Source organism: Geospiza fortis, unplaced genomic scaffold (genome assembly GCF_000277835.1).
Source record: "Geospiza fortis unplaced genomic scaffold, GeoFor_1.0 scaffold4, whole genome shotgun sequence".
In the NCBI taxonomy this organism is placed as follows: domain Eukaryota; kingdom Metazoa; phylum Chordata; class Aves; order Passeriformes; family Thraupidae; genus Geospiza; species Geospiza fortis.
The window spans coordinates 386,322-408,867 of record NW_005054475.1 but is presented as its reverse complement, the minus strand read 5'-3'; the positions used below and the strand labels follow the sequence as shown (position 1 = coordinate 408,867).

General features: G+C 47.3%; 1 protein-coding gene across 1 annotated transcript in view; it reads right to left on the bottom strand.

The window, feature by feature from the left end:
- EIF4G3 (eukaryotic translation initiation factor 4 gamma 3) overlaps positions 1-19,493 on the bottom strand; it is a 96,740-nt gene extending 77,247 nt beyond the window's left edge. The window contains exon 1 of the mRNA XM_031062990.1: positions 19,371-19,493. The gene's annotated coding sequence lies outside the window, so the exon portion shown is untranslated. The remainder of the gene's footprint in view (positions 1-19,370) is intronic.
- Positions 19,494-22,546: the final 3,053 nt, after the last annotated feature.

Genomic DNA, 22,546 nt, shown 5'->3' with positions numbered 1-22,546 from the left:
TGCAGTGGGAAACAACCCAGGAGACACATGACCCTGTGTGTCCAAAGGCCTGGCCACCTGTTTCCAAAAGCCTCCCCTGAACCAGCTTGCAAGGACAGGCAGACCTGTAGATGATGCCAATAAATCCTCCAAAATCAGGCAAACAGCAAGAAACAACCTTGAGTGTGTTTAACAGAAGCTGCTGCTGCATTAAAGCATTTCCAGTGCAATGGAACAGCCTCAAATCATCCCAGATGGAAGGCAGGCCATGGCTACAGGCTCTGCACATTTTTCCTACTTCCACCCATTTCCATGGGCTGTAACAATTTATCCCACCAGATGCTCTCCCCAAGTGTTATTTGCCCAAAGTAACAATAAACTGGAGCTCTGGAGCTCTGCTGATGATGCATTTTAATGAGACATTTAGAAATAACTTTTCAGGGCGCCTTTTTCCTTATTCTTTTGGAACAAAACCGTTATAATTTACATTATCATTTTTAAAAATCGTTTATTATTGTAATGGCACAAAAACCAGACACCAGCCTGCAACAGCCTTTGCTCTCAAGAACCATAGGATGGTGAAATTGGTAATGTTGGAAAAGCTCTCTGAGATCTTCAAGTCCAACTGTTCCCCAGCACTGGCAAGGCCACCACTAAACCATGTCCCCAAGGGCCACAGCTACACATCTTTTAAATCCCCCCAGGGATGGGGACTCCAACACTGGCCTGGGCAGTCTGTGCCAGGGCTGCACAACCCTTTCCATGCAGGAATTTCCCCAATATCCCAATATTGTAACTTTGAGGCCGTTCCCTCTCCTCCTGTCCCTGTCCCTGGGAGCACAGCCTGACCCCTGGGCTGTCCCCTCCTCTCAGGAGTTGTGCAGAGCCACAAGGGCCCCCTGAGCCCCCTTTTCTCCAGGCTGAGCCCCTTCCCAGCTCCCTCAGCCCCTCCTGGTGCTCCAGCCCCTTCCCAGCTCCATTCCAATCCCTGGACACGCTCCAGCCCCTCCAGATCCTTCCTGTCCTGAGGCTCCCAGAGCTGCCCCAGGACTGGAGATGCCCCAGAAGTGCCAGCACAGGGGCACAGTTTGCATTGTCTCTTTTTTTTTTGCTTTTCCATCCCTGGATTAATCACCTGCTGATTAAAGTACAACACAAGGTAAATGAAAATATAGTTCAGAAACAATCCAACCAGGGATTCCCTGGTCTCAAGGAGAAAAAAAAAAAAAGTAAAAATACAACAAATACAACAAACACCCTTCCAAAAACATGGTAGAGGGGATGAGGGGAACAAGCACAGCCCAAAAATGGCCCTATCCCAAAACCCAACTGCTGCAACACCTTCTATTCCTACTCTGGGACCACAGTGGAACTGCTGTTTAAAAAGCAAAACTTAGACACAATTCCACAGACACGTGAGGACACTGCTCCTACCACACAACTTAACTAGGCAGGACCTCCTGTTAGCTTCTGCCTCACTTTCACAGCTTTTTGGGTCAAAATGATGATAAAATGTGTGTCTCCAAGTACATCACCAGGCCTTTACTGTGATCCAGGACACCAAACTCACTGGGCAGGGTGTTTAGCTGGACAATGCTGTTCTGGAGGAGTTTATACCAAAGCAGCAGCACAGCCTCTGGTTCAAGAGCAATGAAATGCTTTGTTCAGCTCCCTCCTCTCAAATGCTTTGTCCTGTCTCTCCTCTCCAGGAGCTCCCTGATCCAATCCACTCCAGCCAGCCCTTCCCTCCCTTTTCACCACTGCCAAAACCTAATTAAGGTAAACAACTAAATGGAAAAAAGCCTTCTATTTTATTTTTTTTATATATATGTCAGATGCAGCATCAACTCTTTTCCCCTTTTATTTGATGAGTGATTCTGCTGGAGCTGCTGGTGTCAGTGTCATTCCAGAATGAATAACCCAAAGCTAAGGAGAAGTGGGGAAACTCTTTTCACCCACAACCTTCAGAAGTTGTCCTGCCTTTGTAGCATCCTCCTGCTGACTTCCTGCATCTCTGACTTTCTGCATTGGGATCTCTGCCCAATGTGAGAGGTAAAGCTTTTTCCACAGGTCCAGATGCTGCTGTTTCTATCATGGAATCATGGAAGGGTTTGGGTTGGAAGGGATTTCAATCATCCCCATCCAGTGCCACCCCTGCCATGGCAGGGACACCTCCCACTGTCCCAGGCTGCTCCCAGCCCTGTCCAGCCTGGCCTTGGGCACCTCCAGGGATCCAGGGGCAGCCAGAGCTGCTCTGGGCACCCTGTGCCAGGGCCTGCCCACCCTCCCAGGGAAGGATTTCCTTCTAATATCCAACCTAGACCTACTCCCTTTTAGTTTAAAGCCATTCTCCCCTGTATATCTCCCACTGGCCAGCAGTGAGCACACAGGGCAGGGGACTGTAGCTGCATTTCTCTTCACAGAGAAAAGCAAGGCACAGCTTCCCAAAGATTTTCTCAACCTCAGAGAAAAAAACTCCCAATTCTTACCTCATTTACTGCCCCTGTGTTTTAAACAAATAAAATACATTGAAGAAAATTATTTACCTAAAAGGATTTACTTAATTAAATTCTAGTGTGTTTTAATTCCTTAACTAATTAAATCCATGTATGTGTCAAAACTATCAGCTAACAGTCAGGAAATTCTGTACAGTTAAGCTAAATTAAATGCTTAAACAAGTTCAGTTTAAATGTAGTGTAATATAGTGTAATAGAGTATAATAAAGTAATTAATTAGCCTTCTGATATCAGTGGAGTCAGATGTGTCATTGCTCCCTGCCACGGGGGTCACTTGCTTTTACTATAGCTGACTGTGCTGGGAAATATTATAAATAAATTATACCAATAAATGCACCAGTTGATCACTGGCTCCTTCTGCCTCCAGCTCCACAAGAGATGAGACTTCATCCCAAACTGCTGCTCCCACAGCACCTCAGCAACAAGAGAAGAAAATATCTACTATTCTTTCCCATTTTTAGGCTCATGAAAACATTTTCTTCAGGCTTAAAGTGCATGTGACAGAGCAGAGCTCTGCTATGACTCCCAAAGGTAAGTCAGGTGTCTGATGCTGCCCTGAAGTCTGTACCCACCTCCAAAACAGCCCCCATTTTCTTTTAATCACCCAAGCCAAAGGAGATGTGAGGGAAAGGGAGCACAGCTGTCACTAAGCCTAAAAATCCTCCGAGTTTCAGCAGCAAAACTATAAAAGAGGTATTTGGAAACACAGCGCCAAAGGCACTTCACTGGGGACACGTCACTTGTGACACAACCCAGGGTTAAACTTGCTTTAGCATTTAAACCCTACCAGAATGAGCCCAGGTATAAATAAAGAAGGTATGAATGAAGAAAAGGTATAAATAAAGAAAAAAACATACAAGGGCTTAACCAGAAGCCAGAGAAGGGTTTCTGCTACGAAGGTGTCATCAACCAAGGCAGTTTTGGACAGATTACCCCCACAAGAGTGAGGTCACAAGTAAGGAACAAGTGCAACACAAATCCCACTGAAGACCACAAACATCAGCTAAATAAATATGTTTTACAACTATTGCACAACAACAAATGCCCCTGCTCCATGTTTCCAACCAGGGGGACGTTGCCTTAACTGGTATTTGTGTTAAAACCATAACAGGGGGAAGAAAAGGGAGGGAAAAGTGGTTTATAAATAATTCTGCAGGTATCACATCGGCTGTGGGAGCCTAAATAAACTATCAAAGATCCAAGAGAATAAATCACAGCACTCTGCTGCTTTTCATACACATCAGCTGATTAAAGCATTGCATCTATTCATCTGCCAAAGGACTTTTTTCTGTGCCAAGCAGCTAAATGGGTACAGAAAGTGACGTGGTCACGTGCAGCCACACAGGGCTCTGTGCACCGGGGCTGGACTGAGGGAATGAAGAGATCAGTGAGGAAACGCTCCAAAAATCCCCTAAATAAACCCCCACAGAGGGGAAGGCAGGGAAGCAAGTACTGCTCTGCAGACAAATGTTGGTTCTGAAGCATCTAAAGGCTGGATTGAATCCCTGAAGTTCAAACAACTGCTGGGAGAGGACAGAGCGCTGCTGAGCTGCTCCACTTCGAGACTGAGCAATTTGCTTCCCTTAAAGCTCTCACCTTCCTGATTTTATGTTTCAGCTGTGGCTGTTCAGGGGAGGAAGGTGCTAATAGCTGAGTGTTTATGTATTCCCACAACTTGCTGGGAAAATCCTTTCTCTGGACTGTTTCCACCTCGAGCTGCTGCCTGTGCTAAGCAAGGAAAAATAATCACTATCAACAATACAACTGAAAAAAGTTATTCTTAGCTCAGGCCCGAGCTGGTTAATAAACACTGAGCCTGCAGTGTAACATGACTCCCTTGGGACTGCCTGTCCTGGGAATAAACAGGCAAAGTACACACATCAGGCTCAAAAGAGCTGAGTCACCCAGCTCTGCCTCTGGAAAAATCTTTTGGGAACAAAACCCTTCCAGCCCCAGGCAGAAAAGTGTCACTTGCTGAGCTCTGTGGCTGGCTTGGCTGGGAAGGGGTTAATCCCTGTGGCAGATTCCCGAATCCTCCGGGCTCAGGGAAGGCTGCTGGGTCTAAATTTACTGAAGTTACACATGAGGAGGAGAACTGGACCCGCAGCTCCAGCACATGACCGTGACTCAGGAGCTGCACGGCCCTGCCAGCGCCGTGACCTTGGGAGGAAACCTCTCAATTCCCAGTCCCAAACCTCTCAATTCCCAGTCCCAAACCTTCAAATTCCCAGTCCTAAACCTCTGAATTGCCAGTCCTAAACCTCTGCATTCCCAGCTCCAAAGCTTCTGAATTCCCAGCTCCAAACCTTTAAATTCCCAGCTCCAAACCTTCAAATTCCCAGTCCCAAACCTCTGAATTTCCAGTCCCAAACCTCTGCATTCCCAGTCCCAAACCTCTGCATTCCCAGTCCCAAACCTCTGAATTCCCAGTCCCAAACCTTCACATTCCCAGTCACTTCCCAGTCCCATGGCCATGGCTCCAGCTCCCCTGGACACTAGCACTGAGCTTACATGTCTTGTGAGGAATGGCACAGAGCAATCAGAACAGTTCAGAACAACCCAGGGTTTGCCAGGGCCATGGGCAGCCCCCAAGGCCTTTCCTGCGTGGCCACAGACCAAAGAGGTGCTGCAGGGCCCTTGCCCTGGTGGTTTTACATCTCTTCTATCTCACGTATCACTGCACTGCTGATGGAGAGCACCCAGCTAAAAACTCACCCAAGTGCCACCAAACACATTTTCAAAGTGTCTTCTTATTATTTAATGTCAAGACATAAAGTACCAAAACCATTCCCTTTCTGGAAAGAGGATAAAACTGTTAAGAGATCCATCTCTTCCCCCAAACAACACAACACCCCAGCCCACCCCCATTTCTCCTGCATAAAACCTGCACTGTTCCCAAGTCACTCTCTGACCTGTTTAAATGCTAAATATTGATTCAAACCCCCCAGCTGGGCACTCAGAGGGACAGTCAGTGTTCTTCATACTGCACCTTATAAGGGTTCTGTCCCTAGATTTATAAATTCTTACTCACACAAGCCCCTAAGACCAAAGGCAGCTGCCCCTGGAGCCAATACAGGAGGGGGAGGTCATTGCTCAGGAGGGGGAATCTCCTCTTATCCCCTTTTTTAAACAACCAGACTTGGTTTTCCTTCCAGCTGCTGAACGATTTTCATTGAGGAAAACCACAAAGGGAGCAAGCAGAGCAGCTGTGTTGATGCCCCAGCCCTTGAGGCTGCTTTTGCAGAGTTTTCCCCTGGGTCCCTGGCCTGGATAGCAGGAATTTGGCCTCAGACACAGGTGAAGAAATCCCCCCCAGCAGCAGAAACCTCACTTCAGTCACAAGTGTGGACTGATGGTGACAGCAAGGATGTGGCTTTTAATTGTGAATCATCATTTCTTTGTGGAGCTGGGCTGGCTGTGCCCTCCCACAGCCCCAAATCCAATCACTGTGACAACTCAATCACTGCAATCCAAACAACTGCAACCCTCCAACGAGGGAAATCTCTGGGCATTCAGCTCTGGGAAAGTAAGAGGATTATAATTTAAACCCTGGCTCTTCATTTCTCCCTAATGAACTCCCCACAGGCAGTGCAGGCTGGAACAGCAGCTCCTCAGGCTGCCCCTCCTCACTCACACCCAGCACCTTGATTTCCCCCAAGCTTTGCTTTCTGCATGCCCTGGATTCTGAGAAAGGTGCATCAGCACAAACTCAGTGCCACGGGAAGAGGCTTTCCTGGCCTCCTCAGCTGCTCCCCTTCCTGCCAAAATGCACAGAATGTCTGAAGACTGAAGGTTACAGAGAGATTTCACTTTTTATCTGATGTGAAAAGCTGTGTGAAAAGAGAGAACAGCCTCAGCCAGAGCATCCCAGCAGAGCCCAGCATCTCCTCCTCCCACAGACACTGGCCAGTGACAGGAGGCTCCTCTCCCATCCAGGGGCTGCCTTGGGAACTCCAGCAGCATCCAGGGAAGTTCCTGCTCTCCCTGTCCCCCTTACCACACTCCCAGGGGTGCAGCAGAGATCACTGAACAGAGGACAGAGCAGCTTTTGACCTAAGATCAGTATTTAGGGACAAAATAAACCACTCTGTAGCTATGTCACCGAGCTCTGGAGATGCCAGGATCTCAGGTACCTCCAGCATCTGACCACAAACAGGGCACTGCTCACTCCTGCACCTTTTCTGCACACACCTGAATGTCACCATTATCACCATAACCTCACTTTTTTTCCTCCCTGGTGGGCTCTGCACTCAGCAGAACAGGCTTGGAAGCTGCTGGCAGGAAAAAGAGTATCTGTAACACAGAGATCCAGCTCATCTGCAAATATTACAGATGATGGTGGAGAAATGTGAATTATTAAATTTATTCATTTCAGCCTTTTTTTCTACAGCATCCCCTCAAATAATGCATAAAGCATATTCTCCCACTATTCCTGTGAACTATTCCAGCTTTAAAAATAGCACAACAAATGATTAAACCACTAAACAAGGACAATTCCCCTCTAAATGCTCCCAGTTTGCCTTTCATTATTGCAATGATATTTCAGTGATCATCACACACACTCTCAGATGCCTCTGCTTGAACACAAGTCCCCACTCACAGCCATGTGTTCAAATATGCAGTTTTAGGTACCCATCACACCAGGGATGCCACATTTTCTAAGCAGCTCATTTGCAAATTATCCAGAATCACTGAAATCAGCTCATCCTCACCAGGGCAATGCTGCAAAACCAAAAATATGCAGCAATTCTACTCTGGTGCCTCTCTAAGCCAGGGCTGCTCCCATGCAGGGTGCATCAGCACCTGAGAAACAGTTTTCCTGCTTATAATACCTGGAATATTCAAAGCCCCATAAAATCACTGACAAAAGGACTAGAGCTCTTCTCTGACACCAAACAAATTGTGCAGATGAAGAGCTCCACATAAAAACCAGAATGAACACACTTCCAGTGCAAACACTCTGCTCCTGATGGAGGGGCTGGGATGGCACCAGGGTGGGACTTGGTCCAAATCTCTGCACACTGGATTTACTGGGAGGTTTTGAGGTTTGGATTTGGGTGGAGGCACATAATAAACAGGAACTGTGACTGTTCAGTGAGTTTATTTAAATATGTAGGCTTTTTCTAAAGCTATTTCCTCAAAATGCCAGGACTCAGCTCCAGGAGTTTTGCCTGATTTCAGGACTTTAACAAATTGCAGACAAGTAGAAAACGCAGAGAAGAAGTAGCTGGCATCCTCACTGCCCTTCTCCTGACAAGTCCACTGGTTCAGTCCCTCTTTTCCCATAAGCCCAGCCATCAGGGAATTCCTCTTGTTGGTAAATATTAACACTTTAATGGAAGGTGTCCATGCCCCTGGCAGGGGGTGGAACAAGATGAGCTTTAAGGTCCCTCCCAACCAAACCCAGTCTGGGATTCTGTGATTAAGCTCAGCCTTTCAAAGGATACAAATATCCTGAGCCAGGAGGAATTACTCCTCTCTGTCCCCTTTTTCCTCTGCAGGAGTTTGCCTCAGGGTACATCACCTGTGTCATTACCTGCACAGCCAAATTTGTAACAATCTTTTTTATGGCTTTCCATGTTTTCACCCCACATATCTGAGGGGGCAAAGGAGGAAGGCACAGGGAAGCTGAGCCTCAGGTAACACCCACAGAGCTACAGGCACTTTTCCTACTTCAACGTGGATAATGAGATTGTCTCCAAGGCAAGATGGTGAAGGAACAGTCTGCTGTTCCCTGGACAAAGGACCACAGAGACACAAAATGCACATTCTTGACCTGTTGGAGGGAGTCCTGAGGAGCCCATGGAGACACTCCAGGGCTGGGGCCCCTCTGCTCTGGAGCCAGGCTGGGAGAGCTGGGGGTGCTCACCTGGAGAAGGCTCCAGGGAGAGCTCAGAGCCCCTTGCAGAGCCTGAAGGGCTCCAGGAGAGCTGGAGGGGGACTGGGGACAAGGGATGGAGGGACAGGGCACAGGGAATGGCTCCCACTGCCTCAGGGCAGGGATGGATGGGACACTGGGAATTAGGAATTGTTCCCTGGCAGGGTGGGCAGGTCCTGGCACAGCTGGGGCTGCCCCTGGATCCCTGGCAGTGCCCAAGGCCAGGCTGGACACTGGGGCCTGGAGCAGCCTGGGACAGTGGGAGGTGTGGGACTGGATGAGCTTTAAGGTCCCTTTAAGGTCTCTCCAGCCCAAACCATTCTGGGTTTCAGAGATTTTCTCCTCAGCTCCACTGGCTGTTTGTGTCCCTCAGCAGTGCAAGGACAAACAGAACCCCCAGCCTGAGGGAGGACAGAATCCTCCTCCCCTTCCCAGGCACTGCTCCAGCCCACACTGAACTCCAGCCACAGCAGAGGACCTGCAGTGCAAAACCAAAGCAGTGATTTTGAGCCATGGGGGTGGACAGGGGTCCTGCTGGTGGCTGCTCCTTCCCAAAGCCATTTTTAAATCCATCAGCATGGAATCTGCTGCTACTGAAGGTGTGAGGCCACGGATAATGTCACAGGAAAACATTCAAGAACATCTGGAAACTCTGCTGTGGTTTCATGTGGCTCCTTCCTGAGGCTGAACTGCCAGGCTCTGCCCTGGCTGCAGCACCTGGCTCGCAGCCTGGGGTGGTCTGCTAATGATCATTATGTAAATTAAGTAAATTGGCATTTTCTGTAATAAAGGTACTCAAAAATATGGAGTGTGTGTGTGTGTGTGTGCTGAGAGCAGAAATTCCAACATCCCCACTGCTGAAAGCAGAGCTGGGACTGTCTGCAGAAACATGCTTGAGTTCACAGAGTGCCTTTCACCTGTTCTATAAAACTGCCTCCCATTTTAACAAAACAGACTTTGCGGACAATACTTGCTCCCAGAAACACAACCCCAACCAGCCAAGACCCGATTCCACATCAAAACAGCATCAGCAGCTTTGCAGCCTTCCTCCCATTTTCTTCCAAAAGGCAACAAGAAGCTCCACAAATGTGTCCTCTGATATCTCAGAGGACGCTGCCATCCTTGGAGACACTCAGACCCAAGGGGAGGTGGCCCAGAGTTCTCTCTCCAGCTGATCCAGCTCAGAGCAGGCACCTGGTGATCCCAGGTCTCCCAACCTTCACTGTGTGAGGGCAGCAATCAGATAAAATATCAAAGTTTTACTCAATTCCACTGAAGCCCAGAAACACCCTTCATACAAAGTGTCTGAATTTGCACAAAGTTAAAGCAAGTTAATAAATTCTGGCTTTCTAATGGCACCATAAGGAGGGATCTGTGGAGAACATGGGCACAGCCCTTCCAGGCTGCAGGGAGTGGAATTATGGCTCCAACATCTCTGTTGGTTCTATGGAAAGCAGCACAGTGAGAGCTCAGCTGGCAGGAGAACCAGGCTGTTCATGGATTCAAAGCCTCACCTCTGCAATGTGGCCTCTCTGCTGCAGGTTAAATGGCTCCAGAGGTTATTCCTCTGTTTTTTCCCAGTCTGACACCACAGCTAAGAGTGGACTCCAGGGCTCCATCTCCCTGGGTTCTCTGGCTGCAGGGATATTTTATGCCCTTTATGCTCACAAAACACAGGCTGTGTAAAGCCCTGACTTTTGTGCTGACTCTGGTGCTTCACTGAACACATGGTGTTTGTTTAAAAACTCTGTATTTTCTGGAGCATGCAAGAAAACATCCATTAAATTGCATGGAACAGAAGGTGCTATTACAGAAGGAATTCCAGAATTGAAGTTATTAAATGCAAGAAAATGGCAAATTGCCTCGTATTGTTTTGTCTTCTTATATTATGAATAAAAATGTGGTTCAACAAGTGGCTAAGTCTGAAAAGCACCAAAATAAAGCCCAGAGCACGTGACTGTGAGAACAGAAAATTCACGTGGAAGAGTCCTGAGGAGAGGGATCTGGAGAATTTTGAAACAGCTACAGAGAAGTTCGATTTTCCATTAAAAATGCAGTTTTATTCCACCCCAAACCAAGTTACTGGCAAGTCCAGAAGTGCTTTTGATTCCCAATAATCTGACAGGCCAAACAAAGGCGCTTCCGCTCGCGCAGCAGCCAGGATGGGCCGTGGGGCCAAGACACCCACAGAGAGCTTTCCCTTCCAAAGGCCCTGCCTGGCCAGGCTGGAAGGGCCAGGAGCACTCAGAGCCAGGGCACGGCTACTCCAGAGAGGAAAAGCTCAAACAGCAGCAGAAAAACACTTCCCTCCCCACTGGGCAAGCAGAGTGCCTGGAGAGAGATTAAACACCTCTCAGAGCAGGAATTCTTCACAGTGCCAGGGCAAGAGAAAGGCTTCCACTGCCAGAGGAAGGGATAGATGGGGTGTTGGAATGGAATCCTTCTCTGGCAGGGTGGGCAGGCCCTGGCACAGGGTGCCCAGAGCAGCTGGGGCTGCCCCTGGATCCCTGGCAGTGCCCAAGGCCAGGCTGGACAGGGCTGGAACCGCCTGGGACAGTGGGAGGTGTCCCTGCCATGGCAGGGGTGGCACTGGATGAATTAAAATCCTTTCCAACTCAAACCATCCAGGGATTCTATAACAGGATTTTATGTGACAGATGAGGGGTGGGTCTAAAGGCAGACCTAGTCTGGAGGGATAGAATGTAAGAGAATAGTGCAGAAGGCAGTCTCACACCTGAGGAGCTGCAGCTGTACTAATCACCAAAGATTAGGAACAGCTCTGCCCGGAATGGGCCACAGCTGTGTCCAATAAGGAGACGAGTGCTACAAAAGAGTGGGTTAGCTAGTGGTGAAGAGAATTAGAGTTTGTTGGCTGTGCTGTGAAGAAGGAGGAGTCAGTGCTGTGAGGAACTGCCCATGAGAAATCACCCAGAAGGTATGGAAGATTACAATAAGGTGACAACAACCTAATCCCAACTAGACTCAGTATTTGTGCTGTAATATTTTCTTTGCACACGTACATGATAAAATTGTAATGGATCTTCCTTTCTTTCTTTTCCTTGCTAGAAAAAAAAATAAATTAAAGGCTCTTTCTGTCCTTCTTGAGTGCACAAATACTAAAACTAATTCATACATCCCTCCTACGTTGCACCTTACGAAAGCCAACTGCTTCCAAGGTTAAATAATTAAAATAAATAGTGTTAATCTGCATTTGAAGCTACATTATGCCTTCCCAACTCTCCCTTCCTGCAGCTCTTACCCCCAGATGCTGTCCCAAATTAGAAGACACCCATGAAGCCCAGCATCCCCACACAAAAGCCCCCTGAAGACCAAAGGCACTGAGACACAAGACATGTTTGATGTTTCCAGCCAGACTTGCCCAGACTTAACTTGATGAGTTAAAAAGCACAGTAATGAACCAAAAATAATGAAATACATTCTCAGAGGAAATATTCCCAGCATTATTAACCCAATCAAAAACCTCCTAATCCTATTACAAACCAGAGGGTTCAGCTGCACTTCCAGCAGGTCTTGAACACAAAGGCCAAAAGAAGATTACACTTCTGGATTTATCAGCTATTAAATAACTCACAGTTTCAAATCTCCACCTGCAGTCACATATTCCTGCAAGCCTGGAATTTGCAAAGTGCATTGGAAATGTGCTGGGGATGAAGCCTGACCTGGATGTACAGAAGGAAGCACAGGGAAGGAAATGAGAAGAAAATTTTTTTTCTGACTAGTCAAACTCTTGACTAATCAGAAAAAAAATCCATTACTATATAATAATCTGGTTATTTAGGTAGGTTTACTGTTCAAACTATCAGGAGTTGAGTTGTTTAAATTTGTCTTATTCTCATTACCTGGAATGGAGAGCAGATCCAAGAAACTGGAACCTGCTGCCTGGAGGAGCAGCACACACAGGCAACGTTTTCCCTCAGCTGGTCCAGCACCAACTTCTTCATTTATACAAGGATTTACCTTTCTTTCTGTGTCTACATCACAAATAAACTCCCTGACTGACAACCATAAGAGTTCTGGGATTCTGGGTGGGTTTAACCAGCAGGGAATTGGTGGTAACAGTTCCTTACACTGAACAAGGAAGGTTCCTACACAGGGAAGTTCTCTGGGGAAAGAGCTCCCTGCAAATCTTAGAGATAAACTCGGATCAAGGGATCCACAGTGATGCTCCTGAACACAGAAAATGATGGACAGGGAGTTTATCTGAATTAGACAATAAAACTGGGAGCCCTCGTGCCCCAGGGGCAGAGGAAGTTTATTATCTGGTTTTATGCTATTTCCTTCTAGCAAAGCACATGTGGACCCAAGTAATGAGGAATCATGGATCATGGAAGGGACCCACGGGACCAAATCCAACCCCTGGCCCTGCACAGACACCCCAACAATCCCAGCCTGTCCAAACCCTCTGGAGCTCTGTCAGTCCCAGGGCTGGGACCATTCCCTGGGCAGCCTGGGCAGTGCCAGCACCCTCTGGGGAAGAGCCTTTCCTGAGCTCCAGCCTGGCACAGCTCCAGCCCTGCCCTGGGGTCCTGTCCCTGGTCATTGAGTTCCATGTGTAGCAACCAGACTCCAAAGGCAGCTGCCTCCAACACAAGAAGAGAACAAGGAGTAACAACCCCCACGTCCCAAGGCACCTGACTGACCCCAGGGTACCAATGGGTGAGGTTACAATTAAATTACATCTCTCCTTCTGTTACAATCCCTTAATAAACATTCCTTAATTAAAAGCATCTCAAATTGGGCTGCAGAAGATAGAAGCAGTGAATAAACATCATGGTTCTAACAGGATTATTCCAGCTCCTGTCGAAAGGATCCAAGATCATAAAAGAGGGGCTTGGGGATTGCCTAATAAACATGCCACAGATGGCAGGCAGACTTGCTTCCTGGCACACATTCCCAGACCTGAAGGTATTAAGGAATGTCTCCCTCCTATTACAAACACTAATTCAACGATGGTGACATTTTTGAGGAGCAGAATGAGACCACAAAACTCTCTTCACTTCAGGCACAGAACCAGATGGTAACAAGTTTCAGCTGGTACAATCTGTTCTGGATTTCAATCAGCCACCTAAAAGTCAAGGTCTCTGTGCACCAAGATCCAGGGAATTCAGCCCTCCTGCACTTTTGTTCACTTGGGTGTATCTCGACCTTTTCAGGAGCAGGTGAGGGATGTCCATAACTACAGCAGCTCCAGAGGAAGGTCCCCATCAGTGCTGTGGGATCCTCTGCTCCCTGGAGCTCCAGCATTCCAGCCCATCCCAAGAGGCAGCCGTGGGCAGGCAGCACCAGTCTGCTCAGTGCACAGCATGTTCTTAATGAGAGCTGAAGCTATCCCTGACTAGAGAGGAAATTCCTGGCAATTTGCTCCAAGTGTGGTTGTTTGATGCTTCCAAACTGAGGGCCTGGACTAAGAGAATCCCTCAGCATCCCACTGGAGCCCGCAGTTCTAAAGCTGAGGCAGAGAAAGGCAAGAGTCTTTTCCAAACCATTCACCCTCACATGCCAGAACCCACTGCACTTGTTCCTTGGGATCCTCCAAAACACCCCCAGGTCACAGGGGGATGAAACTGCCTTCTCCTGGAGCCCTAAGCTCTGCACACTGCCTCTGGAGGAGCCCTCTCCTCCTCTGTTCACCCCATGGGCAGAGGGAAGCTCCTTCCTGCTTCTCCCAGCCCAGCTGCCCTGGCTCCTGCTCCTGCTCTCCCATTATCCCATCCTACCATGGCTGCCCCATCCATCAGTGTCAGGCACTGGAATGGGGCAGATTCACAGCATTTCAGCTGCTCTCTGAGAGGGGCTCTGGGAATGCTCTCAGCCTGCTCTGGATTCTCCATCCATCATGGGATGGTGCCTGACTGTCAATCCAGGCCCTTCCTGAGCTCTGCATTACCTGCTCTGGGAGCCACATCCAAGGAGGAGCTGCTCTGCTCCTTTTCCAATGGCTTCTCCTCTCCTCCCCACACTGAGAAAGGGAATTGTGTCAACCCAGCCCTTTCTGCAGCCTCAAGGCAAGAGCAGAGGCAGAGGGGCCGTGCCCCTCCTCTCCCTGTCAGAATGAGAGAAAAACACGCAAAACCCAACAGGAATATGAAATTTTATGTGCTTGGGGCCACATCTGGCCATAACATCACTGCAGCAGCATGTGCTGTGCACTCCCCTGTGCCAGAGCTCAGCACTATGACTTCAAGGCCCTGGAATTTGGGAAGCAGAGATGCTGCCTGTTGCTGTAAAGATGGGGGTGTGGGACTGCTGCACATGGCTGCCAAGGCCTCCTCACTGTGCTGCACAAACTAATCCTGAGGGGCAGCAAAGTGCTGGAGGTGTCCCTTGGGAAAGCCTCAGAGGAGGTGGAGCAGGGAGCCCTGCTCTTGTTTTGGCTACATCAGATGGAAATGGTGGAGGAGGAAGAGAAAGGGCCACCCAACCACAGCACCACAGAACCAGCTGTTTCTGTCTGTTTAGATAAAGCTAAAGGAAACCAAACAAAGCTCCAACGTTCACTTGTACCTGACTTCTCAGGTTAAATACCCCATGCATTCCCTGATCCCTGGTTCCCAAACCCTCACTTTTCAGACCACTGGGCACAATGCTGTCATCTCATCACACACAAACTTCCAGTGACCTGCTCCAGCTCCTGGAGCTCCAGTAAGTGACAGCAATTCCTTTTATCACTTACTAGAATTCAAAATATCACTGCACCTGACGTGCTGGGACAGGCAGCTCTGGAGCAGCCAGGACAGTGAGGGGTCACTGGTGGAACCAAAGCATTTGTTAAATCACCTCCTCCTTCAGAGCATGGCTTCTGCCAAGGGTGGAGGGTCTGGAGGAGCCACACAAGGAGCAGCTGAGGGCACTTGGTGTGTTCAGCCTGGAGCAGAGGAGCCCCAGGGGAGCCCTCACTGGGGACAGCTCTGATCTCTGCCTGTGAGCAGGGACAGCACCCAGGGAAGGGCTGGAGCTGGGCCAGGGGGGTTTGGGTTGGAGCTCAGGAAAGGCTCTTCCCCAGAGGGTGCTGGCACTGCCCAGGCTGCCCAGGGAATGGTCCCAGCCCTGGGGCTGCCAGAGCTCCAGAGGGTTTGGACAGGCTGGGATTGTTGGGGTGTCTGTGCAGGGCCAGGAGTTGGATTTGATCCTTGTGGGTCCCTTCCAGCTCAGGACATTCCATGGTTCTGTGAGATCCCCTCTTCAAGAAACTCTAGAGCCTGAGGAGATGCTGAGATCCCACCTGGGTAACAGCAAGGAGAGACTCTGCTAAGCACTCAGAGCAATCTGCCCCACCACAGTGACACACATTCCACCTCTGCCCAAACTCCATTTAGAACCAGATGACATCCAAAGCCTCAAACACCCACCAGTATTTTCACTCACTACTGCCTCAAGAGCAGTCCCTACCTTGGAAAGACTCACTTTGATGAGTATTTATTAACTCAGGAGCCTGATGGAGAAATCAATGACCCTTAATCAGACTCTAATTCAAACAAAGTGGTCTTGTCCTTATCTTTTATGCACAAACACCCCCTTGCTATGTTAGGCACGACTGGACAAAGGCAAAGACAACCTTTGTTCAGTGTTCAATCATCAACGCAGTGTGGGTGGGTAAAATACAGTTATTTGTGGTTTATTGCTGTTAAAGGAATTAATCATAACACATTCATCTGAATCCCATGTCAGCCTGGGTCCCTTTATCTCTAAAGGGAAACAGCAGGATTTAAGATTGAAGGTGCCCATACAAAATTACTCAAAAATTACTCTCTCATTGCTTTCTCAAAGAAAGCAAATGAAAGAAAACATGATGGAAATTCACAAACTACAAGAGGTGTAGAAATAGGAAACCTCCATTCACCTCGTTCTTAACACAAGCACCAGGGTGTTCCCTGAAGCCCAGGGGAGACAAATCACAGATGGAATGAACAGGTTAAACTTCCATCCAAATCTCCCTTTAGCTTGGGAATTTCTTACCATAACAAAACACAGAAACTCAACTCCTGACAGGGTCCAAGTGAGATACACAGAAAAAATATTCAGAATATAAATTTACCCAAATCTCTAATAGTTCAAGAGTACAGAAAACTGTCCCTGGGGACAGGTTATTCTATAAAGCTTTGATCCCCTTTCAAGCCTTACCGGTGTCCCAAGTGCAGACACCTGCATTTTGGCTCTTCACAGAGCCCAGAATGATTTGGGTTGGATCAGTTTGCTCCAACTCTCCCCTGGCCATGGGCAGGGACAGCTTCCACCAGAGCAGGCTGCTCCAAGCCCTGTCCAGCCTGGCATCACCACCCAAGCCACCTTGAATGCCACCTCAGCAGGGATCCCCTGGAGGAAAGCTCTGCAGTGCCCACCCCTCTCTGGCCCCAAAGCTCCACCTGCCTCACACCTGGGCCTTGCTGCTCCTCCTGGCCCTCAGCACACCAGGGCTGGCTCCTCACAGGGGGAGCAGGGCCACCCTGGGACCCCCCAGGGCCCAGGAGGTCTGAGGTCACTGCAGCAGCACAGCAGGGACACAGGCTGACCCCCATTCCAAGAGGAAAGCAGCATTATCCAGCTGCCTGGTGATCTGGCACAGAGCCCACTCTCTATGGATGCACTGACTCCATGGAAAATATTAAGGGAAGAAGAGAAATCCCTTGGTTACAATAGATTTAAAGAGGCTGCCCAGAATGTTCTCTTCTTCCCCTCTCCTCTGCCACATGAGGTTTACCAGGAAGGAATGTCTTGATCCATGACAAAAGCCAGGCAGCATCTGAGGGCTTGCTCTGCAACCCTGCTGTGCCCTCCCTGTTCCCTGAACCTCAGCCCTCAGCCCAGAGCCTTTGCTCCCAAACCCTGCAGCTGGAGTGCAAGAACAGCCCCAACAGCACTAATGCAGCCTCTGATGTCCCAGCCATGGAGGATGAGCATCTGCACATCCCAAACACAACCACGAGTTTGTGCCCCATCATGCTTTATCTAGAGTGTGCATCATTCAGGTGAAGTGTTCCTTTCCTGACCTGTTTCCAGGCATCTCCTGCTCTGGGAGGTCAGCTGCAGTTTAGTGTTTCAGAGGCTGGCAGGGGGGCTTAGATCCACCTGAGGCTCCCCACATCACCTCTCCATTCCCAACCCACCCTTGGCCTCTCATCCTGCTCCTCTTCCTCAGAACAAACCCACTCTCCTTAACAGCTGACCTGCTCAGGCCTCCCTGCTTGATCCACACAAGTATAAATCCATCAAGAGCAGAGGGAACACCAGGCTTTCCTCTAGCTCACACCTCATTCCTTACACATCCCACTTTCCCCATCCCAGTATCTTTTATCTCCCTTTTTTTCTCAGCCCATTACCTGCCTCTTTTGCCCCCTCCTTTTTCAGATAAACTTCTCCACTCTCAAGTCAGCCCTGCAGAATATTTATCTAATAGAGGCTACAAAGAGGCCAATTTATTCCACATATCTCACTAAATTCTATTTCTCCATTCTTATTATAACTCCCATTTATCTCCTGTTCTGGACTTTTCTGTAACCAGCCCTTTGTCTCATCTCTTTTATGAGAAATCATTTGTGCAACTCGTTTTCCTGACCCATTTCTCAGAATTACAGAACTGCACCATCTTGTACAAAACTGCACCATCTTGATTTCCCCTTGGAAAATCCAGAAGTCAGGACACAGGGCACTTTTAGGGTGTTTAACCTGCAAGTCAGACCATGCCCCAAACTGCCTGATCCAACAGCAAAACACATTCCTCCTCATCCACGATTATTTTCTCTAATTTTTCAAGTTGTTTTTAGTTTCTGTTAAAGACTCTAGAAGGAACTAATGCCTACTCAAAAAAATATTCAGAATATAAATGAAAATACAAGCAATGCCTGTAAACTTGTATTTCATTTATTAATAATAATTTATACATTAATTATTTAAATACCAATAGCAATTGGTATTTAAATACCGATTTAATTTAATTTATAAATATGTAAATACCAATTTAAATTTCATTTATAAATTGGTATAAATATAAATAAATTGGTATAAATTTACCAATATAAATTTCATTTATAAATACCAATTGATGGTATTGGTGTGCTAATCTAAGTGCTGCTGATAGGTCACTCACTGCAAGGTTCAAGCCACACCTTCTACACTGGTCACTGGCCCCAAAGTGCCTGATCCAACAGCAAAACACATTCCTCCTCATCCACGATTATTTTCTCTAATTTTTCAAGTTGTTTTTAGTTTCTGTTACGGACTCTAGGAGGAACTAATGCCTACTCAAAATAATATTCAGAATATAAATGAAAATACAAGTAATGCCTGTAAACTTGTATTTCATTTATAAATACCAATTTAAATACCAATATAAATTTAATTTTTAAATTGGTATAAGTATAAATAAATTGGTATAAATTTACCAATATAAATTTCATTTATAAACACCAATTGATGGTATTGGTGTGCTAATCTTAGTGCTGTTAATAGGTCACTGCAAGGTTCAAGCCACACCTTCTACACTGGTCACTGGCCCCAAAGTGCCTGATCCAACAGCAAAACACATTCCTCCTCATCCACAATTATTTTCTCAACTTTTTCAAGTTGTTTTTAGTTTCTGTTACAGACTCTAGAAGGAACTAATGCCTACTCAAAAAATATTCAGAATATAAATGAAAACACAAGTAATGCCTGTCAACTTGCATTTCATTTATAAATACCAATTTAAATACCAATATAAATTTAATTTATAAATTGGTATAAATATAAATAAATTGGTATAAATATAAATAAACTGGTATAAATTTACCAATATAAATTTCATTTATAAATACCAATTGATGGCATTAGTGTGCTAATCTAAGTGCTGCTGATAAGTCACTCACTGCAAGGTTCAAGCCACACCTTCTACACTGGTCACAGATATCACAAGTCAGCTCCTTGTTGAGCAGAGAAGCTGAGGATGGCACAGGAGGGGAAGGGGGAGGCTGGGAATGCTCTGCTCCAACGCCAGGTCTTACCTGTGAGAGCCCAGGGGACGATGCATGTCCCGGTGGCGTTGCAGCAAGATTTGGGTGTCCCTTATTTATTTCATGTGCAGTGTAAGGGGATGGGGCAGGAGGACCCGGTTGTCTTGCTACTTGTGTTACCTGTGTGGAGATAAACTGTTAGTAAAACATTACATTAGTAATCAGTCTGCAGAGACTCCATTGTACATATCTAGAGAGAGAAAATAATATATACTTATCGAAGTGAAACACTGCCCAAGTTATTTAATTATTTATGTGATTCAGGAAAATGTGGAAGGATCAAAAAATCAGAGCACCAGCTGTAGTCACTGGTGGAAATGTGTGGGATCCCTCTGCCTTCAGGCCTGGGACCTTCTGATCCCTCCATGAGAAGCCATATTAAAAAAATATTGGGATTTTGCAAGGAGATTGTCTTGGTTTGATACACATTACCAGCACCAAAGTAAGGGGGAAATTTGCATATTCCCCTCCAAAAAGGAAAAACAAAGGACTGCAGAGAGGTCATGGTATCTGCAGGGGTTGCCACAAGCAAAGAATCAAACAGCAAAGCAAATCTTGCATATGTTTATCTCCTTTCTCAACTTCTATTAAAAATGCTCAACAAAACACATTAAGCAAAGCATTCGAAAAATGGCACACAAATATTTGCTCCACTTTACTATCTCCTCTAAGAACTGTTTTAAATATATTTTAGAGAGTGGCTATAATGAAAAAAAAAAGGGGAATCAAAGGAAAAAAAGTCACACAACTATTGGGTGACACCTCCAGCTGTTCAACATAATTAAAATTTTGGCAGATTGGGTTAAAACCCACACTACTGAAATTCAGCATTTGCTTCTCACTGACCTTTTCCCATTCATTTGTTTGCTAAAAAGCACCACTTAATAATGGAATGGGTTGGGTTGGAAGGCACCTTAAATCCATCCAGTGCCACCCCTGCCATGGGCAGGGACACCTCCCACTGTCCCAGGCTGCTCCAAGCCCGGTCAGCCTGGCCTTGGGCACTGCCAGGGATCCAGGGGCAGCCCCAGCTGCTCTGGGCACCCTGTGCCAGGGCCTGCCCACCCTCCCAGGGGAGGATTTATCCCAATGTCCCATTTAACATTCCCCAGTCTGAGCTGAAGGCACCTGAAGCCCACACAGGTCTCTGGCACTGCACAGGCCAATGTGTGCATAAATGTCCCCAGCAGGGTAAAGGAGGCAGAAGGAAATTCCTGGCTCCTTTAATGAGTATTAGCTCCAAGCTCCAAGAGAGCAGAAGTCACGGAGTTCACCATTAAGTGCTTTTTCCAAGTCACTTTATTACACCCAGAGTGTCCACGCCTGTCGTTCCAGCTCCTAAACCACCACAGCAGCTGCGCCAGCCCCGAAATCCCAGGAAATCACAACGTGCAACAGCTCCAGGGCTTGGGAACGGGCCAGGAGCCTTCACTGAGGGAAGATTTACAGCCCCCGAGTGCTCATCAGAGGAAAGGGTGGGTCAGGCACAGAACCTCATCCTGTGTCCCCAACTGGATCCTTCCCTTCGCCAGGGATGAATCATCTCTTTTTCGGGCTGATCTCTCTTGGCAGGTGTGCGCACGCAGCCCCGGCTGGATCAGAGCCAGCCTCACACAGAGCTCCATAAAACTTTCCACAGCCCATCCCCGAGAAAATGAAAGTCTGTCCCATGACTCCTGTGTCAACCCTGAGAGAGCTGTCGTGTCAGTCATGCAGCACTCAGTGCTTGGGAGTGACTCTGGGCTGTGATGGATATCAAATAATGCGGCCAGGAGGGGGAGGAAGCACAGGCAACCCAAAACACAAGGAAATAATTCCTATCAACAGCCCCAGTGGCAGGCTGTGCCTCTGCTCCTCACCATTCTCCTCCAATGGCACTTCCTGGGGGAAAATAGAGGTTCTTTTGTGACAGCTGTGGGACTTCAACCACTGCCAGTTTTCACCTCCCTGCTCTCAGCAGTGCAAACACTGCTCCAGCTAAGGCTGGAGCCATCCAAAATCCTCTGCTCCAACAGCAGCCAAGCCCACACAGGGCTTTGCCCCTGCACTACCAATGCCCCAGGTCACTGTGAGCACGCAGCAGTCCTCCTCCTCCTGCTCAGAAATTACAACATGCTAATAGAATTGTGGAATAGAATCCCACAATCACCAAGGTTGGAAAGCCCTCCAATATCTAATCCAATCTAGCTCAACCATAAACCCTGCACTGCCAGGTCCACCCCTAAACCACGCTCCCGAGTGCCACATCCCCACACCTGAACACTTCCAGGGGTGGTGACTCCAGCACTGCCTTGGGGAAAATAACCTAAGCTGGAGGTTACTGAAAGACATCAAGAAATGCTCTCGTGATTGGATCTGAAATCTGGAAGCTGAACTGAGAGGAAAACTGCAGCTGCTTGAATGAGTCCATGAGATACCCTCATGCAGTGCAGCAGACACATGACAGACACAGGTCTGGACCTTCTAAAATTGGCTTGAAAGCCCAATGAAGGCAGCAGAACAATTATAAAATTGTACCAGTTTGATAGTTTGGCAGCAGCTCACTTGGAGAGTATCCTGTAGGAAACTACCACTGATTTCCCAGGACCTCCTAAGTTTAGCCAAGTCTAGCTCAGTGCATCCAAACCAAGGACTGATGTTTGTTCCAGCAGAAGAAAAAGCACAGAGCCTTTCTCAGCAGCTACAGCAGCGTTGGTGTTTCCACACCTTCCTCTTCCTACAACAAATTATTTACAAATAAACTGAATTATAAGACATTGATTTTAATGTAAACAGGTAGTAAAGGAAGACAAACTTGCTGAATTTGTGTGTCTTTTTCAGTAATTTTTAACAAAGGTAAAAGGTAGAGACTGTCTAAGCTCATCACTCCTGGGGTATCTGCCCCCATAGAGCCCAGGGTGTGGTTTGCTGTTTCTTAAATGGTCTGAGACGACTATGGAAGCAAATATCCTCCTTAAATCTATAGGTTAAATTGTTCTCCTAAAAATGGATGTACAAAATTACATATTAATTTGCTAGGGCATCACCTTCTATTTTCCCTGAGTAGCAAGAGCTAATTTTAGTTTTCCAGAAGCCTTAATCCTGTATTTTAAAGGAAAAAGATAATGAAATACAAAATAAAACCTCAGTCTGGAATTCTTCTTCTCTTTCTGAGATTTTTTTACACC